The sequence below is a fragment of the Lemur catta genome, chromosome 4 (genome assembly GCF_020740605.2).
Source record: "Lemur catta isolate mLemCat1 chromosome 4, mLemCat1.pri, whole genome shotgun sequence".
NCBI classification, from domain to species: domain Eukaryota; kingdom Metazoa; phylum Chordata; class Mammalia; order Primates; family Lemuridae; genus Lemur; species Lemur catta.
In genome coordinates, this window is record NC_059131.1 from 74,173,611 (window position 1) to 74,195,265 (window position 21,655).

At 43.3% G+C, this 21,655-nt stretch overlaps 1 long non-coding RNA gene across 9 annotated transcripts in view; it reads right to left on the minus strand.

Annotated features, from left to right (window-relative positions):
• The window catches only part of LOC123637253, a 78,422-nt gene that overhangs the window by 19,762 nt on the left and 37,005 nt on the right, over positions 1-21,655 (minus strand). For 5 of the 9 annotated variants that reach the window (XR_006734781.1, XR_006734785.1, XR_006734780.1 and 2 more), the window contains exon 3: positions 7,702-7,854. This is a non-coding gene — a long non-coding RNA (uncharacterized LOC123637253). Of the gene's footprint in view, positions 1-7,701; positions 7,855-17,171; positions 17,348-19,114; positions 19,187-19,289; positions 19,435-21,655 lie in introns of those variants that run through there. The other 4 variants (XR_006734786.1, XR_006734782.1, XR_006734787.1 and 1 more) reach the window with 3 other exon arrangements.

A 21,655-nucleotide genomic window follows, 5' to 3' on the forward strand; every position in this document is an offset into this window, starting at 1 on the left:
AGCTGCAGGTTGTATCGTGGATAACATTTATCAGCTTAGCAAATATCACTTTTATACATAATTCCTAGAGAGATTTTATCTTTTAACCTTGAAATGGTGTTGAGTCTTGTCAAAAGCTTTTCCTGTGTCTCTTAGGATGGTCATATTGTTTTGCTTATACTGAAATTCTTTTGGTTGATTATATTGAATTTAAGAAATGTTTCCTCTCTGGGATAAACCACCACTCGATCATATTGTATTATCCTTTTTATAAAAACTACATTTGAGAAGATTGTTTTTCCATACTCATAGGGATATTTGTTTACAGTGTCCTCTCTTTTAGTATCTTTGTCTGGTACTGTCATTTGTGTAATGATAGATGCCTAAATGAGTTGAAATGGTCTCCACATCTTCTATTTGCTGGAATTGTTTGTATAAATGTTGTTTTTATTTCTTCCTTAAATGTTTGATAGAATGTGCTAGTGAAAAAAGAACATTATTCCTTGGAGGATATTAAACTATTAAATACAAACACAATTTCTTTAATAGCTTAGGGATATTCAGTTTTTTTCTTAAGTTTGGTAGTTTGGGGCTGGCAAAGAATTGGTCCACTTAATCTAAACTGTGGAATTTATATGCACAAAGATGTAACACTCTATTTTCTTATTGTCCTTTCATTTTCCTCAGAGTCTATGGTGATGTCCCATCCCTCCTTCCTGATACTTGCAATTTTTGCCTTGGCTCCTTTTCTCTTAGTCAGAATGGTGTGAAGTTCATTTGTTTTTATTGACATTCTAAAGATCCAGCTTTTGGTTACTCTTACTTTTTTCTCTTTGTTTTGATTTCCACTCTTATTTGATCCGTGCTTCTGCTGGCTTTGCATTTAATTTGCTCTTGTCATAAGAATTTCCGAGGTGGGATCATGGGCCACTGAAAACCAACATTTCTTCCTTTATACTACAAACACTTGACGCTGTAAATACCCCTCTAGGCACAGACTTAGCTGCCTCCTGAATATTTCAATATGATCTCTTTTAATTTTAATTCTGTTACAATATATCTTAATTTTCTATTTGCTGAAGACACTGTCCCTTCCCCACTGGATAGTCCTGGCACCCTTTCCAGAAAGCATTTAACCATCCATGAGCAGGTTTATTTCTGAGCTCAGCTTCTATTCCATTGCTCTGTAAGTCTGTCCATGCCAGTAACACCCTGTTTTGATTACTGGAGCTTCTAATGAGTTTTGAAAACAGGACATGTAAGAGCTCTAAGTTTGTTCTTCTTCCAGATTGTTTTGTTTATTTGGGGTCCTTTGAGATTTCATGTGCCTGATACTTTGCTAAATTTGCTTTAGTTCTCACAGTTCTTTTGTGGAATCTTAAGCATTTGTCACATACGGGATCATGTCATTTGCAAACTGATAACTTTACATCTTCCTTTTCAATTTGAGTGCCTTTTCTTTTTTTCTCTTGCCTAATTGCTCTTTCAGTTATTGGCATCACCAGATTACATGTGTTTGCATTGTGTGTCTAAAAACATCAAGTAATCATAGGATTCTTTGATACATTAGTTTATTAAATTATGTACAAAACAAAAATAGTACTACCTTTTATGATTATCTATGTATTTACCTTTACTAGCGGTCTTTATTTCTTCACAACGCTTTGAGTTCCTCTCTAGTGTCCTTTCTTCTCAAGTGGAAGGACTCTCTTCGTTGCAAGCAGGTCTGGTGGTGCTCAGCTTTTGGTTATCTGGCATGTCTTAACTTCTCCCTCGTTTTTGAAGCACAGTTTGTGGGATATAGGGTTCTTGGTTGACAGGCTTTTTTATTTTTTCTTCCAAGGCTCTGAATATTTCAACCCACTGACTACTGGCCTCCAAGCTTTTTGATGACAAATCTGATGATGATCATGTAGGGAAATTATGATGACAAGTATCTTTCTGGCAGCTCTATACATGTCAGTAATGGACCTTATTGTGTATGACACACCACAGAACCCATTTTTATAGTATCATGATGCCAGCTATGTTGTAGCATCACCCTGACACCAATCAGAATTTAAATAAAAAGAAATTGAATGTTTCAAGTATAGACATTATGAGGTCTTTAAAAGCCTAAAGGTATTACCAATTTTCACACTATAAATGGAAAGGTTGCTGAAGTATTGTACAGGTTTAAATTTCTAATAAAATAGAAATTTCTAATGTCAATCTCTATAACCATGTAAACAAAAAACACTTGTTTTCTTTAAAGAGGAAAATGTTCTTGCAATCAAAAGAAGAAAAAAACCACTGTAGGTTATAGCCAGCCATGATTGTCCCATTTCTTGCTCCGACCTCATAAAGAGCCATTGTTATGAAATCACTACCACCTATATAAGCCCCTGTCTGCGCCTAGGATTTCAGTCCGTCTTGCCCAGGAAGCTGGTTTTTGGTGGCCTGTGGAGTTTGACCATAGAGACTGCTTTTTCCTTATTAGCATAGTTAGTGTAGTTAGCATAGTTAGAGGTGACCACGGAGCAGGCCTTGGCCTCCAGTTCATCCACTGAGGACTTTAACAATTATAAGCCCCTCAAGACAATTGGCTCTGGTACCTTCGGCAAGGTGATGCTGGCTCAGCACCTTCCTACTGGGACCCAGGTGGCCGTCAAAATTATGTCCAAGAAGACCCTCCCCAGCCTGTCGATATGAAGGTCAAAGCCAAAAGGGCCCTGAATCATCCAAACATCCCTAAGCCTCTGGACGTCATCAAGAATGAAGACATCCTCTGCTCAGCAACAGAATACAGAATACACCAGTGGTGGGGACCTTTTCTACCATGCAGTGAGACACAGTTCCCTGAATGAGGAGAAGGCCCGGGCCAAATTGCGACAGATCCTGGCTGTGGTGCAGGACTGCCGCAAGAACCACATCGTACACTGGGACCTGAAGCCCCCCAACATTCTACTTGATGAGCATCAGAACATTAAACTAGCTGACTTCGGCTTTGCCATGACTTTTAGTAAGGGGGAGAAGCTGACACCTTCTGCGGAACTCCTTGTTTTTATCCCCCAGAAATGTTCCTGGGTGAGGAATATACGGGACCGGAGGTGGATGTGTGGACACTCAGTGTTGTCCTCTACACGATGACAGCAAGGCATATTCCGTTTGATGGTGACAACTGGGAGGAACTTGAAGTAACATCACCCATGGAAACTATGATACACCTGCTTTCTTTTCTGAAGAACTGAAAACACTTTTGAGGAAGTTCCTAACTATTGACCCCTGGAGAGGCCCACCCTCCCTGAAATGCTGAGGGATGTTTGGATCAAGGGGCAGCACACACCAGAGGAGACCAGCAAAGCCACAGTGCCAGCCAGTCCTCTATACAGCCTGCAGATGAGTCTCCATCCCAGCATAGCCCCCCAGCATGGCCCCATGGCCTCCCCGTCCACCCACAGCACCAGCAGCCAGGAGGAAGGCAAGGAGCAGACATCTTTCTCCAGGCTGGGCAGCCAGATGGGAAGACCTCGATCTCTCCCTCTCAAGAGGACCAGGGCCGGAAGGGGCTCACTAGGAGATTTGCCAACTTTATGTTAAGAACGTGCTGTACCCCGACAGCCCGAATGATCTGCTGCAGATGGCTAAACAAGGTGGTGCCAGTGAATGTGGACAGCTGAAGCAAAAACAGCAAGTATGTGGGGTGGTGTAGCCATGCTTCCTTTTTCTTATTATATTTTTTATGGTTTTGCTGATATTGTTTTTAATAGACAAGTCACAGATGTATACGTGTATGGGGTACGATGTGAAGTTTCTGTACATGTTCCACCATGTGGAATGGTGACGTAAAGCTAATTAGTATATCCATCACCTCAGAAAGACAAATGCAGGATGATGTCACTTTCATGTTGTATCTGCAAAGCTGACCTCATAGAAGTAGCCTGATGGTGATGAGAGGCTGGGGGATGGCAGAGGGAGGGCACTGGTAGTTGGTCACAGGGCACAGAGTTTCAGACAGACAGGAGGAAGAAGCCCTGACATCTGTTGCACAGCAGGGTGCAAGAGTCAATGAAAATGTTCTGCACATTTGAAAATACCAGAGTCCCCTTCAAACATCTCCTTGCTTTTAGAATGGAGAGAGGGAAGACCCCGAGCACCCTGGACCCTGACAACATGCAGTGTGAGGTCTGCCAGGGGTGGACTCACAGGTCCGAGTCGGAGCCCTCTAGAAGCAGCCCATGGGCTTCAGAGAGGCATCTGAGCCACAGTAGAGTGAGCTGTAGCGTGGCCTGGAGCCCTGAAGACAAGAGGGACCCTCTGTCCCCACCAGGTCCCCTTTGTTTCCCAGTGTGGATGTTCTTCATCCTTAACAGCCCAGTGAGCAGTCACCCAGTGCTACTGTCCTTAAAATCTATCCCTGGCTCTCACCCCTTCAGCAATGCCTGTTTTGGTTGATTTTGTTTTTGTTTGTTAATGTCATCACATGTTTTGATCCAAATATGGGAGGTTCAAATACGTCTGAATTATTTTGGGAGGGAACTTTATTTCTAGGGACCCACAGTTCTAATTCGTTGGAAGCTTTTATCCTTCTGAGGTCTTCTGAACTTTCAAGCTGCTCATTAGGTTGGCTGACCTATGTTCCTGGTTCATTTGTATCCCAAGTTCTCAACAGATCATTTTTTTAAGGAGATAGAATGTTCCAGATTGGTATTCTCTTGCCTATCAGTTCTTTCTTGAGAACAGTTGGATGTTGAAGGATCATTCGAACCTGTCTTATTAGTTGACTTCCTGTAGTTTCCAGAGCAGAAGACACAAGGTGGAAACTGAACTGCACTGTGTCCTAGATTCTGAACTTGCTAGCTATGAATCCTTGTTGTGCCACCGAGGAGAAATAGGTGAGTGGAGAACTGACTATATTTGAGTCTATTGCTTTATCTTATATTGCTTTAATTCACTGAACACTTTCGAAGGGCATATTCTAGTTGATTTAGTGAGAAGTAGTGTGAGCATTCTCTTTTGTCTAGGGTAATAACAAATTTGTTCAGAAGGTAATCGCTGTGAAATCCTGTATCATTGCTATCAATGCTCTGATTACAAAAGAGGCAAAAGGAAGGTTTGGAGGAGGAGCATCTTAAATTTTGAGAATGATAACTTTTTCTGTTGTTTTGGCTTTGGTTTTAATGTAGTGGTTGGATACATGAAGAAAAGTGTGTGCAAAATAATGACATAGAACTTGACAATAAGGGCTGCCTGGGATAAAATAAGAAAGAACTACAATGGATGAGGGGATTTACTTATACTTCCTGTTGAAAAATTTATTGTGATAGCAAATTGTAACATTCTTTCAAGACCAAAAGTGTTGTACTTAAAATCGGGAAATCTACAGAACAGGATTGTCAAAAAGGCAAAATGAGAATTTCCTTAAGTCTTAGTCCGATTGATTAGTCCAGTTGATTTTGATACCACTGCACATTGATTTATGCTATATTTTTTTAAAAAATCAATTGAAAAAATAAAATGTGACTTTCTTGACTTTGGATATTGGGCTCTATATATTTTTAGGTTCAAGAAGTCTAAGTCTTTAAAAAAAAATCAAAATACATGAAAAAAAAACAGGGACCATGACATTCAAATATTTTCGTAGCTCATTTTTTCTACAGATGCATGACTGATTTGGAGTAGGTGCGTTCTGGCGTCATCCACCATTCATCACAGTACATATAAAATACAGTAAGGGCCGGGCGCGGTGGCTCACGCCTTGTAATCCTAGCACTCTGGGAGGCCGAGGCAGGTGGATCATTTGAGCTCAGGAGTTCGAGACCAGCCTGAGCAAAAGCGAGACCCCGTCTCTACTAAAAAAATAGAAAGAAATTATATGGACAACTAAAAATATATATAGAAAAAATTAGCCGGGCATGTTGGCGCATGCCTGTAGTCCCAGCTACTCGGGAGGCTGAGGCAGGAGGATAGCTTCAGCCCAGGAGTTTGAGGTTGCTGTGAGCTAGGCTGATGCAAGGTACTCTAGCCTGGGCAACAGAGTGAGACTCTGTCTCAAAAAAAAACAAAAAAAATAGTAAGAACAGTTATAATACCAAAAAATTCATAGCCATCTAAATTTGTCCCACAAGTCAGAACTGAACTATTGTTTCGTTCCCAACCTCTGCTCTTACCCATGTCTTTATAGAAAACTGGAAATATTTTACTTCTAACTAACTTGATTTTCACCCTAGGAGGTTATCTTTTGTAGTTTAAATTTTCCTATGGCAATTTTATTCTATATGGGAATAGCTCCCTGAAGAACAGACCCTTTGCTGCCTTGAAATCAGACTGGGTCTCAGTTCTACCACCTATGAACTTGAGCAGGTTGCTTAGTCTCCCATCTCTGAGATGGGAAGTAATAGCTGCCTCATTAAGAAAATGCTTGGAAAATCACTGTGGAAACTTACAGAAGAGGGGTAGGTATTCTTTTGAAGGGTAGCATTTTAAAATAAGGTGAGAGAGAGAAGAAATTACATTGCACTACCTACTAAATGCCACAGCTTTGTGAGGCCCTTAACATATGTACATTAGCTCCTTTAATCCTGACATAGACGTTGTGATCTTCATTGTCTAAATGAGAAAACTGCGATTCAAAGATATAAACCATGATGTGTGTGATGTTCAGTTCTAGTAAACGGTGGCATCTGGCTTTGAATTCAACTTCAATTCCAAAGCTTAGACCCTTTCCACTACCATTTCCTGGCCAGTATTTTAAAAAATATTTGATACAAGGTAGATTTCTGTTTTCCAGTGCCCTGAAATGCAGGTGGAAGTTAGGTTTTCAGAAACCTTTAAAGTAGCCCTCCAAAGGGTATGAAGGGATTGCAAATGTGCGCCTTCTCTGACTGATACCCACAGACGTCTCACGTGTGTATGTGTGCACACACACACACACACAGAGCTCTAATAGGTTTTACCTTAGAACTCTAACCACGAGACATAACACAACTCACCAGTCTGTAAAAAAGACAATGGGATTCAAGTTTCTTCTGAGAAAACTGGAACATGTTTACATGGCAAACTTTAGTTACCCTGATAAGGAACCTAATTAAGCCTGCGGATCTAAGTTTCAGGCAAAGCAGTTTCCATGGAGTTTGATTTCATAAAACTTCCTTAGCCCTTTTTTTTCTTTAGTTGAAAATGAGTTTTCCATTTGCACTTTAGGTATAACTGGCCTCAGCATCTCTAGGTAGCCTTTCAATTGCAAATACTATGAACAGTGAGTTATCTCAACATCAACAGAAAAAGTTATCAGGTTTTAGAGTAGCCAGAAGAGAAAAGAGAGAAATAGCTTGAGGAACCTTTTAACTCCATAGGGGTAAGTGGACCATTTGAGCTCGGAATTTTCCTTGACGTGATTTGCCCTTTCCTAAGGACTTGTGCACAAGAATTGGCTATAAGCAGCTGCAGCCCTAGAAAACCTGGCCTGCCTTTGAACCTTTCCATTTACACAAATACCTGCAAGTAGAGCCACCATAAACTAACTGGGGCCCCTAAGGGGGTCATTCTCTTTCCTCTTTCGCAAAGGCGCAGAAAGCCAACTGAGATTAATTGTAGGATGAAAAGACAATGGAGAAGACCCTTTAGAATGTACCTCAAAATCAAAATTAGGATCCCAAACATAATTCCTAGGAAGAGAACCAACTCAGAGTAATCCAGGACCATCAGCTAAGAACGGGAGGTCTGGAGCTCAGGAGGACTTACCAGTTCCGCCAGAGGAGAAGCTCGGAGTCCGGGGAGCCGAAAAGGATGATGCCAGTGCCTGGCCCCGAGTTCCAGCTGCTCCTTCGGGGGTTCTGAGTCTTCTCTGAGCCCCATGTTGGGTGCCAGCCTTCTCAACAGGAAAGAAGCCAAACTCTGTAAAATAATTTAAAGAGGTTTCTGCTCAGTCAAATTTGAGGACCATGACCCAGAGCCACTCTCAAGAAGCCTTGAGAAAGTGGACTCGCTGTGCCTGGGTTACAGTTTGGTTTTACATATTTCAGGGAGACAGGGGTCACAGTTGAAGTCATAAATCAATACATGGAAGGCATACACTGGTATGGACCACAGAGCCTATTGAGAAACAAGATTCACATCATTAACTAAAGAGCAAAATATCATGATTATCACTTAGACTTGTTAAAAGCAAACTTGCTCCTTAGTCATTCAGGCCAGTGTTACATGTAACTGAAATCCTCTTCTGAGACTGCACCTGGAAGAAACACATGAGCTGAGCTGTGTGGCGTCGATCTGGGAGGTTTTCAGTGTTCTTTATACCCACATGGTTTAATCATTCTAATCAAACTCCAGAAAAGCTGAAAAATACATGAGGACTCTAATTTGTAAAGCAGCACAGATGCAGAATTTGTACATATATTGGAAAACACTGCCTTTAACACTCTTTTCCTCTCTTTCATGCCCTTCAGGGTATTATTTTTCCAAGACAAAACGTTCAGGGGGCTTCCTTTGTTTTACTATATCAACAAATGCAGCACTGTAGAAATGTATATTTGGTTTTCCTTTTCCAGAATACAATTTGGTTCTATACTCAAACCCACATATACTGGAGACATAAGTAGTTCTATGGGCTTATGGCTTCTGTAGCTGGAAAAAAGGCAGTGACAGTAGGAATTGTACATATGTAAGATCTGCAATTTGAGAATATTACCACCACTATCATGCCAATATTTACAACAATCATATTTTGTTAAAACTACACTTTCTTCCTTGATATTTCTGATTCCTATTTTTATTTCTTTTTTAAAGCTTAGATTCATAACTCTAAGAATGTTCTGAAGCAAGTTCATGAGGGTTAGCAGGAAGATTAAATGAGAAATGTAATTATCTCTTCCTCTAAGAAGTTGTGGTACTCCAGGCTCTTTAATGAACTGCACATTAGATAAATTAATTAAGAAAATTCATCTAGCAAATATATTTCTTGCGTTTCATGACAGTGTTTAGTGCCTGGTGTCCAGGAGGTGTTCACTTCATACTTCTGGAAAGGAAGGAAAAAAGGGAAGGAAAGTGCAGCGAAGGGAAAGGCAGAAGGGAGAAGGCAAGGGAACGGAAGGGGGAAGGGAAGGGAGAAAAGAAGGGAAGGGATGGGAGAAGGGAAAAAAGGGGGGAAGGAAAGGAAAGGGAGAAGGGAAGGGAAGGGAAGGGGGAAGTGAAGGGATGGGAGAAAGGAAGAAAGGGGGGAAGGAAAGGAAAGGGAGAAGGGAAGGGAAGGGAAGGGGGAAGCAAAGGGATGGGACAAGGGAAGGGTAGGCAGAACAGAAGGAAAGGGAAAGGAGAGGGAAAGGGAAGGGAAGGCATGGGAGAAGAGAAGGGAAGGGAAGGGAAGGGAAGGGAGGGGGAAGGGAGAAGAAAAGGGAAGGGAGGCGGGAAGGGAGAAGGGAAGGGAAGGGAGCAGAGAAGGGAAAGGAAGGGAGCAGGGAAGGGAAGGGAGAAGGGAAGGGAGGGCAGAAGGGAAGGGAAAGGAGGGGGGAAGGGAAGGGAAGGGAAGAGAGAGGGCAAGGGAAGGGAATGGAGAAGGGAAAAGAAGAGAGGGGGGAAGGGAAGAGAAGGGAAGGGAAGGGAGAAGGGAAAGGTAGGGAAGGGAGGGGGAAGGGAAGGGAAAAGGTAAGGGAAGGGAGGGGGAAGGGAAGGGAGAAGGAAAGGCAGGGAACGGAGGTGGGAAGTGAAAAGGGAAGGGAAGGAAACGGAAGGGAGAAGGGAAAGGAAAGGAAGGGAAGCGAAGGGCGAAGGGAAGGGAAGAAAAGGGAAGGGAACTGGGAAAGAATAGAAGGGAATGGGGAAGGGAAGGGAAGGGAAGAAAAGGGAAGGGATCAAGGAGAGGAAGGGAAGGAAAAGGGGGAAGGCAAAGGAAAGGGAAGGGAATGTGGGAAGGGGATGGGAGGGAAGGGAAAAAGGAAGGAAGGAAGGAAATTGAAGGAAGGAACCAAGAAAGGAAGGAAGGAAAGTATTTATATTTTATGTGTGTTTTATTGCGTTCTTAATATCAGAATGTTGGAGCTAAGGAAAATTTCAGAAATCATTTCATCTACCCTTCTAATTAACAAATAAGGGAACTTCTGGATGTGACATAAGCCCCAAAGGCATAGCTGTATGGTTTATCTGGGGGCCAGAAGTCTGTGGGTATCAGTCAGAGAAGGCACACATTTGCAATCCCTTCATACCCTTTGGAGGGCCACTTTAAAGGTTTCTCAAAACCTAACTTCCACCTGAATGTCAGGGCACTGGAAAACAGAAATCTACCTAGTATCACATATTTTATAAAATACTGGCCAGCACATGGTAGTGGAAAGGGTCTAAGCTTTGGAATTGAAGTTGAATTCAAAGCCAGATGCCACCATTTACTAGAACTGAACATCACACACATCATGGTTTATATCTTTGAATCACAGTTTTCTCATTTATACAATGAAGATCACAACACCTATGTCAGAGGATTAAAGGAGCTAATGTATATATGTTAAGGGCCTCACAAAGCTATGGCATTTAGTAGGCAGTGCAATGTAACTTCTTCTCTATCCCTTTATTTTAAAATGCTACCCTTAAAAAGTGCAATGTAACTTCTTCTCTATCCCTTTATTTTAAAATGCTACCCTTAAAAAGAATACCTACCACTTCTGGAGGTTTCCACAGTGATTTTTCAAGCATTTTCTTACTTAGGTAGGGCAGCTATTACTTCCTGTTTCAGATATGGGAGACTAACCAACCTGCTCACCTTCATAGGTGGTAGAACTGACACCCAATCTGATTTCAAGGCAGCAAAGGGTCTGTTCCTCAGAGAGCTTTTCCCACATAGAATAAAATTGCCATGGGAAAATTTAAACTATAAAAGATAATCTCCTAGGGTGAAAATCAAGTCAGTTGTAAGTAAAATATTTCCAATTTTCCTATAAAGACATGGGTAAGAGCAGAGGTTGGGAACCAAGACCATAGTTCAATTGTGATTTCCGGGACAAATTTAGATGGCTATTAAGTTTCTGCTATTATAACTGTTTTCAGTATATTTTATCTGTACTGTGATGAATGATGGATAAAGCCAAAACTCATCTACTCCAAATCATTCCTGCAGCTGTAGAAAAAAACGAGCTAGAAAAATATTTGGATGTCATGGTCAGTGTTTTGTTTTCATGCATTTTGATTTTTTTTAAAGACTCAGACCCGCTGAACCTAAGAATCTGTAGAGCCCAATATCCAAAGTGATGACATTAAAAAACAAAAACAAAACAGGCACTGCTGAAGGGGTGAAAGCCAGGGAAAGATTTTAAGGACAGCAGCACTGGGTGACTGCTCCCTGGGCTGTTAAGCATGAAGAAAATCCACACAGGGAAACAAAGGGGACCCAGTGGGGATGGAATGGCCCTCTTGTCTCCAGGGCTCCAGGCCATGCTGCAGCTCACTCTACTGTGGCTCAGATGCCTCTCTGAAGGCCATGGGGTGCTTCTAGGGGGCTCCCACCCGGACCTCTGAGTCCACCCCTGGCAGACCTCACACTCTGTGTTGTCAGGATCCGGGGAACTTGGGGTCTTCCCTTTCTCCATTCTAAAGGCAAGGAGACGTTTGAAGGGGACTCTTTGGTATTTTCAAATGTGCAGGACATGCTCATTGACTCCTGCACCCTGCTCTGCAACAGATGTCAGGGCTTCTTCCTCCTGTCTGTCTGAAACTCTGTGCCCTGTGACCAACTACCAATGCCCTCCTTCTGCCATCCCCCAGCCTCTCATCACCATCAGGCTACTTCTATGAGGTCAGCTTTGCAGATACAACATGAAAGTGACATCATCCTGCATTTGCCTTTCTGAGGTGATGTATATATAAATTAGCTTTACGTCACCATTCCACATGGTGGAACATGTACAGAAACTTCACATCGTACCCCATACACGTATACATCTGTGACTTGTCTATTAAAAACAATACCAGCAAAACCATAAGCAATATAATAAGAAGAAGGAAGCGTGGCTACACCACCCCACATTCTTTCTGTTGCTGCTTCAGCTGTCCACATTCACTGGCACCACCTTGTTTAGCCGTCTGCAGCAGATCTTTCGGGCTGTAGGGGTACAGCACATTCTTAACATACAGTTGGCAAATCTCCTAGCGAGCCCCTTCCGGCCCTGGCCCTCTTCAGAGGGAGAGGTCAAGGTCTTCCCATCTGGTTGCCCGGCCTGGAGAGAGGTGTCTGCTCCTTGTTCTTCCCCACGGCTGCTTGTACTGCGGGTGGACGGGGAGGCTATAGGGCCAGGCTGGGGCCATGCTGGGATAGGGACTCATCTGCAGATTAAACCCCGAGAGGCTTGGAGATCAGCGACAAGTGTAGGTGGAAGAGTTCAATTTCCCCTCCGTTGCATCTCGCGTTGCTGGAGAGACTTGCCGAGACCAGCCCAGAGACGGCTGTCTCCAGTGAACAGTGAACCTCTTGCGGACAGGGCACCGGGCTCCCAGCTCCATTGGGCCACATCCCGCCCCACAGACCCGAACTGATACGAAAGCACCATATTGCTTCATTCTCCACTTCTCCTCCCCTACCTGCAGCTGCTGAGAGAGACAATTTAGCCACCACCCAAAGGCTTCCACAGGGAATGGGAGCTTTTCTCTTGGGGCCCTGCAGGGGACTGACTGTTACTCAGACTGAGATCTCCCTACCCGCTGGCCCTCGCTGGTGCTGCTGGCCTGCTGATTCCAGTAGGGCAGGGCAAACCCCAGGACACAGAGACATTGATCCAGCTTGGGCACCCCGTGGGCGACTTGAGACCAGCATTCTTCCCCCTGGCAGAGTCAGGGATTAATCTACAGGGCCCGGAGGATACGACAAGAGCCCAGATCCTGTACACCCATGTCTTGATCGCACTGCCTGGTGGCACAGACAGGATATTTGTGAACTAGTCTACTGAGGTGTATGTGCCTTCAGGGGCAGATCAGAGTGTGTCCTAGCTGCAGCGCACCCCAGGGGCGACCGTGCTCCCATGGGGGGGCCATGCTCCCAGCTCATGCCGTGATCCTGAAATGTCACAGTCAGGGCAGCTCTGCTCGCTTGAGATCCTGCATGCTGGCAGAAGCCCAAGAAAAGCCACAGAATAGGGGAGGCTGGAGAGGAGCGACCTGCTCCAGACTGCCAGACTGCAGGTCTCAGAAAGCCCCACCTCCAAAAGCAGACTTTTCAGTTGAGTGGGACCATTGCAGCCCCTCCCTGGCAGCTTTGCCCAGAAGCAGAGAACAGATCTTTGACCCCTGCTAAAAGCATTTGTGGAGTTTGAGAGCAGGCTCACCCAACCCAGCCCTGCCAGCCTCACTCCCCCACCTCACCCTGCTGAGCTGGACAATAAGAACACACCTGGAAGTCCCAGAGACCCACCCACGACATGAGGCACCACAGTGCCTCTCCAGAGGAAAGAGAGCTGGTTATGGGACACAAAAACAACACTGCAGCTTGCTCCTTCCAGCAAGCCCCATCTACTGCAGGGAGGTCAATATCCATGCCTTTTTGTTACATTTACTGACTCATCATACAGGGTGTGGTAGAATCTCAACCACAAGAACCACCTGCTAGCTAAGAGACTAAACTGGGCATGTCATTATCTAAATGAAAATCCACAGGTAACAAGCAACAGCTGCTCCAGATGGGAAGGAATCAATGAAAGAACACTGGAAGTATGAAGAATCTCACTGAAAGGAGATCCCCAAAGAGGAACACCTCCTGTCTGGCAATGGACATCAACCAAATACAGAACACTGAAATGACAGAAGTAGAATTTTGAACATGGATGGTAAGAAAACACAAGGATATGCAAGAGAAAATGGATACCCAACACAAAGAAACCACACACACACAAACAAAAACAAAAAAAAATCTTGTACTTGGAAGAAAATTCACTAAAGAAATTGAAATATTAAAGAAAAAAGAAACAGAATTTCAGGAAATCAACAATTTATTGAAGGAATTACAAAACACAGTAGAAAGCCTCAAGAATAGGGTAGATCAAACAGAAGAAAGAATTTCAGGGATTGAATGTAACACCTTTGAATTAAACAAGTCAGTCACAGAGATAGAGCAGAGAAATGAGAGAAAAGAGCAAAGCCTGCAAGAAATGTGTGATTATGTGAAGAGGCCTAACATAATAATCACGGTCATACCTGAGGGTGAAGAAGAAAACACACAAGGGTTGCATAAAGTATTTGAGGATATAATGGAGGACAATTTCCCTGGCCTTGCTAGAAATCTAGATATCCAGGCACAAGAAGGTCAAAGGAATCTAGAAATCTAGATATCCAGGCACAAGAAGGTCAAAGGAATCCTGGGAGATTGACTGCAAACAGGAAGACACCAGGATACATTGTCATCAGACTGGCCACAATAAACACGAAAGAGGCCCTCCTATGAGCTGTAAGGCGAAAGAAGCAGGTAACCTACAAAGGTAAACCATCAGACTATCTGCAGACTTCTCAACTGAGACCTTACAAGCCGGAAGAGACTGGGGCCTCATTCTCACTCTTCTCAAACAGAATAATGCCCAGCCTAGAATCCTGTATCCTGTAAAACTAAGTTTCTTACACAAATGAGAAATAAAGACCTTCTCAGACAACCAAAGACTGAGGGAATTCATCAAGACAAGACCTGCCCTCCAGGAAGTACTCAAAACGGCCTTACACTTGGATCAGCACAATAAACACTCACCAGTGTAAAATCGTCCAAAAGGTAAAGGTCAAAGGCCAGATATCAGTGGCTCAAGAGAGAAAACAAAGTACCAAAGTTTAACTCAATAGGATGAACAGAAATCAGCCCCACTTAACAATTCTTTCAATAAATGTGAATGGCTTCAACTGCCCACTAAAGAGACATAGCCTGGCCGAATGTATAAATATACACAAGGCAAGTATCTGCTGTCTTCAGGAAACACATCAAACCCACAAGGATGCATTTAGACTCAAGGTGAAGGGATGGAAGAAACTATTCCATGTAAATGGAAGCCAAAAGAAAGCTGGCGTAGCAGTTCTGATTTCAGATAACTTAGTCTTCAACAAAAGTAATGAAAGACAACGATGGTCACTATATAATGGTGAAGGGTACTATTCAACAAGAAGACATACAATTCTAAATATTTATGCACCTAACTCAGGTGCACCCAGATTCATAAACCAAATCCTACTTGATCTAAACAAAATGATAAACAGCACCACTGTAACAGCCAGAAACTTCAACACACATCTGATAGAATAGGACAGATCCTCCAAACAAAAAATTAAGAAACAATGGACTTAAACAGAACTCTAGAACAAATGGGCCTGACTCACAGTTACAGAACATTCTACCCCAAAACCACTGAATATACTTGTTTTTCTCATCAGCTCATGGGACATTCTCTAAGATTGACCATATCCTAGGCTACAAAGCATGTCTCGACAAATTTAAAAAAATAGAAATTATTTTTCTATTTTTATGGATCTTCTCAGACCACAGTGGAATAAAATTAGAAATCACCACCAACAGAAACTCTCATCTCTACAAAAGGTCATGGAAATGAAACAACGTTCTGCTGAAAAGATACTGGGTTAAGGAAGAAATTAAGTTGGAAATCAAAAGACTGTTTCAACTACATGATAAAGAAGACACAAGTTATCAAAGTCTATGGGACACAGCTAAAGCAGTCTTGAGAGGAAAATTTATATCCACAAATGCCTACATCAAAAAACAGAAAGATCACAAAGCAACAAACAATCTAATGAATCGTTTCAAAGAACTGGAAAAGGATGAGCAAACCAATCTCAAACCCAGCAAAACAAAAGAAATACCCAAGATCAGAGCAGAACTAAATGAAATTGATAATAAAAAAAACTATATGGAAGATTAATCCAAAGAAAAGTTGGCTCTTTGAAAAGATAAACAAAATTGACATGCCTCTTGCTAGATTAATCAGACGCAAAAAAGAAAGGACTCTAATAAGCTCAATCCAGAATGAAAAAGGAGAAATTACAACTGATACCACGTATATAAAATATCTATGAATACTATAAAAAGGTTTACACACATAAACTTTAAAACGTGGAGGAAATCGACAAACTGTTAGAAACACACAGCCTCCCTAGGCTCAATCAGGAAGAAACAGTGTTTCTGCACAGACTAATATCAAGTAACAAAATTGTAGCAATAATAAACCTTCCTTAAAAGAAGTCCCAGGCCAGATGGTTATACACCTGAATTTAATGAGACCTACAAAGAAGAACAGGTGCCTGTTCTGCAGAAATGATTCCACAACATTGAGAAGGAAGGAATCCTCCACAAATATTTTAGAAAGCCAACACCGCCCTCATACCTAAACAGAAGAAGAAAACTACAGACCAATATCCACTAGGAATATAGATGCAAAAATGGTCAATAAAATCCTAGTAAACTGAATTCAGGTGTTTATCAAAAAAATAATCCATCATGACCAAGTGGGCTTCATCCCAGACATGCAAGGATGTTTCAACATTCACGTATCTATAAATGTAATTCACCACAGAAATAGAAGTAAGTGTGTCTGCAGGACTGTGAGTCGACCTGGAAGGTCCTCTGAAACCACGTCACACTAAAGGAACCAGAGCCTCTTACAATAGATGGAGAAGAGGTTTCAAAGTCCTGACTTCAAGTCCCATTGCTGCCACCTCCTGGCAGGGTGTCCCTGTGGATATCACTCAGCGTCCCTGAGCCAGCCTCTTCAACAAGAAAACCAGAGACTGAGAACAACCACAGAGAAACCATCTGAGGGCTGCTGTGGGGCTCCCTGAGGCAGAGGATGTGAGGTACTTGACTCACACACAATGACAACTGGCTCTGGGACCCAGAGAGTCAAGCTGGGTCTCCCCAGCTATTCCTATGATCAACTTCCAACTCAGATCATGCAGGTACGGAGTGGACTTCCCAGAAGGTAGTGAGCTCCCTATCACCAGACGTATTCAAGCCAGATTGAGATTTGTGCCTTCAAAATTGGGAGCCACGAGCCACACGAGTGCTTGAAATGTCACAAGTCTGAATTGTGATGTGCTGTAAGTGTAAAACAAACTCCGGATTTCAAAGACTTATTACAGAAAAGAAATGTAAAGTATCTCAGTATTTTATATTGATTACATATTGAAATGATACTATTTGGCATAGATTAGATTAAATAAAATATCTTATTGAATTGAATGTCATCATTTTTTACCTTTTTGATGTGACAACTAGGAAATGTTATATTACATGGGTGGCCTGTATTATATAATCTTTCAGTTGGACAGCGCCAGTCGAAATCCTGGATGCTCAGAGTGTGGTTCCTGGACTGGCAGCATCCGCAGCATCACCTGGGAACTGATTGGAAATGCAGAATCTCAGGTGCTGCCCCAGCCCCACACAGAATCGGAAGCTCATTTCCACACACTCCCCACCTGATTCATGGACACACTAAAGGTTGAGAAGCCCTGCAGAGACCTTCGCTGGAGGTCTCAGAGGGGATCCCAGCTTGAGGCAGAGGGGGTGGGAAAACCTGGCCTGAAGCCCAGCCTGTATCATGTGAATTACTAAGTAATTGATGCCTTTATCCTTTAGTCACACACTAAGCCCGAATGTCCTTTAAACCCAGCTCTCTCACCAGGAAGCATCCACATACCTAGGCTCTCTTGCTTAGAAGTGCACTATCACAGATCACACCAACAGCTACCCCACAACCTTTTAAGGGCTGGGAAATAATCTCAGAAAACAACTGAAAAATAGCTCTGCGTGTTTAAAACAAACAAACAAAAAAACTACAAAATTTAAGCACCTCCTCACCTCCTAATTCCTCCTTTTTCTCTCTGAAAACATGGCCGACAAGCATTAAATGGCACTAAACATAGAAACGGTGAGGAAGGAAATCACTGAGAGGTGCCACGTGTTGCCCAGGCCTGTGTTATGGTTGAGTTGCAAACCACTGAGAGCTAGCAGCTGACTTAAAACCCTGACAGCCTCCCGGCTGTGAAGCAGCCAGGAGGGATCAGGCCCAGGAGCCCATCCCCATCAAGGGGGTGCAGGGAGGTGGTGCCTTTTCAAAGACAGATCAGCCCAGGTTCAACGTCCTCCATCAGTGTGCAGGACATAGCCAAACCCAAACTCCCCACTCCCCAACACACCTGTCTGTGACCTCATCTCCTTCCTGAGAGCCACACTGGCCTCTTTGCCTCTGGGCTCTTGAACTAGCTATTCCCTCTAACTCAAATGCAATTCCCCAGATAGTCTACTTGCTTACTGCCTGTTCACAACTCACCTTCTCAGACAGGCCTCTCTTGACCACCCAAAATAAAATGCCTCCTCCTGACATCTCTGCCCTGTCATCTTGCTTTATTTTTTCATCCTAGCATTTATTACTTTATGACGATAGATTCTACATACATCCTATTATTTATTTGTCGTCTGCCTTCTCCCGGAATGTCAGCTCCATAAAGGCAAGTACCATTTTCTAATCCCAGAGCCTAAACCAGTACAAGACACATAAGCAGGTGCTTAATAAATATTTGTGAAATGAATAAATGCATGGATTTCCAATCCTTTCCTTCAGCTGGTGTGGTGATCTCACTGGGAAAATGTCCAACTTTCTAGCAATGACCTCAGCTTTTCACTCATCCATTCACCCAACCATCCTTCCAAATAACTATTCATCCATCCATCTATCCATCCATTCATCCATCCATACATCCATCCATCTAACAAGCAAGCATCCATCCAAACAACTGCTAATATTTATTCATCTAACCATCAATCCATCCATCCATCCATCTATCCATCCCTATAACCATTCCTTCAACCACCCTTCCAAATACCATCTATCTACATTTCCAATATCTATCCAGCACCCATCCATCCTACCACTCAGCCATCCACCCAGCCAAACCACTGCCTGTTCCACCTGCTATTCTGGGGCCCACAGTCCCTGCACTCTCCTCTACCAAATCCAGTTCATGCCGTCATGTTTACGTGCAGTAATTCACTCTTCTCCGTCATCAGAATGTGAGCCCCTCACAAGCAGAAACTGTGTCTTATTTATCTCTGACTTCCATGCCTAACACAGAGCTGACATATAGCAGGTGTCAGCAAATGTCTGCTGAATGAATATGTTTTTCCTTTTCCCTTATTTACCTGTTCAGCATTTCCTCCTAGACTGCCACGATGCCATTTTTTGGTCATATGTTGGTCTCTAAAATCTTGCACCTGACACAAAGAAGACACATAAATATTTAATGAACAAATGAGTGAATGAATGCTCAAAAGAGAGGAAGGATAGGAGAAGTGTAAACTCTTGGAGCCAGACTACCTGGATTCATAGCCTGGCTCTGTACTTCTTAGCTGTGTGACTTCTGGCTTCTTACTGAGCCTCTCTGTGCCTCAGTTTCCTGATTTGTAAAAGGGACATAATAGTGCTTACCTCATTGGGTTCTTCTGAGAATCTTTGCAATGAATATACATGAAGCACTTATAATAGTGCCTAGAGGAAGACAAAAGCTATATACACGGTTTAGAATAAAATATTGGTTCACCGCTAGCCCACTGGAACAGAATTAAGAAGGTGGAAAGGAAGCTTCCGTCTGAGCCTGTGCTGTCCCACAGGACGCCTTGCACAGCAAGCATTCTGACTTTTCCCAGCCACACAGGGATTACTTGGCAAACTACCAATAATATGTCAGGTGGTCACAAGTGCTATGTAGAAAACTGAAACACGGGAGGCAACAGGAGGGGGTCAGACAGATGAGAGGGCAACTTCAAATAGGGTGGTCAGGAAAGGCCTCCTTGAGAGGTGATGTTTGAGCACAGACGTGAGGAGGTGAGGGGTGAATGTCTGCGAGGAGAGCATCCAGGCAGAGGGGATGGCACGTGCAAAGGCCCTGAGGCAAGGACATAGCCAGTGTGTGTGAGGAACAGTGAGGAGGCCCATGTGGGTGGGACGGTGAAGGAAGAGGAAGGAGAAGGGACACAGCGACCCAGGTCATGCAGGGTCCTGTTGGCCACTTGGGCTTTACTCTGAGGGAGATGGGAGCCACCGTGAGGGTATAAGCAGAGGGGGATAAGAGTGAACCTATATTTGCAAAGACTGCAGGTGGCCAAGTACGGAGGCTGCCGTGCTACTGCAGGGAAAGGATGCTGGTGGATAAGACCCGGGATCAGAGGGTCATTGTACCACTATAGGGAAGAGAAGATGGTGGCTTAAACCACTGGGTTGGGGGTGCAGCTGGCATAGGAGGCAGATGCTGGATAGATCTTGTAGGTAGAACTGACATTGAAGGTGGGGAGTGAAAGAAGGAGAAGGGTCAAGGCCAAGGCCAAGGCCAAGGCCAAGGCCAAGGTTTTGACCTACACAACTAGAAGGATTGAGTCACTATTTACTGAAGCAGGGAAGGGAGATGAAGGCAGGAACAAGTTTGTGGGGGACAGATTGAGAGTTAGGCTGGGCTGGGTTGAGTTTCCTGGGCCAGCAGACAGCCTGGAGCAGGGAGCAGGAGTAGCAGGTCCAGGCAGGAGAATGGACTTTACGGACAGCTTTAAAGGTCCTGGGACATGGTGTGCACTTAGGGATGTGTGGCATGGGACTGGAAAGGACAAGGGCAGGGTCCTCTCTGGAAGTGACTGCTCAGATGTGACTGAGAGGGACACTACCTGTCTCAGAGAGAGGAGGTCCAGTGTCTTCCCCTGTGACCCCCTCCTGTTCAGTGAAGTGAAGAATCTCAATGACCACCTGGACAGCCCCGTCTCCCCAAGTCCTTCTAGCTTTCTATGTGGCCAGTACATGGAAAATGTGGAGTTTTAGAGCTAGACTAATCCTTAGGACTAGAAGGTAGGGATTAAAACTTGATTGTGTTTATAATAGAATGTCTTTTGTTCTTTTGAGTAGATGCTCAATAATGGGATTGCTGGATCAAATGGTAGGTCTACTTATATCTGTTTAAGGTATCTCCATATTGCTTTCCACAGAGGTTGCACTAGTTTGCAGTCCCACCAGCAGTGTATGAGTGTTCCTGTCTCTCCGCATCCACGCCAACATGTATTGTTTTGGGGCTTTTTGATAAAGGCCATTCTCACTGGAGTTAAGTGATATCTCATTGTGATTTTGATTTGTACTTCCCTGATGATTAGAGATGTTGAGCATTTTTTCATATGTTTGTTGGCCATTCTTCTATCTTCTTTTGAAAATTTTCTATTCATGTCCTTTGCCCACTTTTTGATAGGGTTGTTTGATTTTTTCTTACTGATTTTCCTGAGTTCTAAACAGATTCTTGTTATCAGTCCTTTATTGGATGTGTAGCATGTGAAAATTTTTTCCCATTCTATAGGTCGTCTGTTTGCTCTCGTGACTGTTTCTTTGGCTGTGCAGAAGCTCTTTAATTTAATCAGGTCCCATTTGTTTATTTTTGTTGTTGCTGTGATTGCCTTAGGGGTCTTCTTCATAAATTCTTTGCCTAGGCCAATGTCTATAAGAGTCTTTCCTACATTTTCTTCTAGAATTCTAATAGCTTCACACCTAAGGTTTAAGCCTGTTATCCACCATGATTTGATTTTTGTGAGAGGTGAAAGCTGTGGGTCCTGTTTCAGTCTCTACATGTGGCTATCCAGTTTTCCCAGCACCATTTATTGAATAAGGTATTCTTTGCCCCAGAGTATGTTTTTGTCTGCTTTGTCAAAAATTAG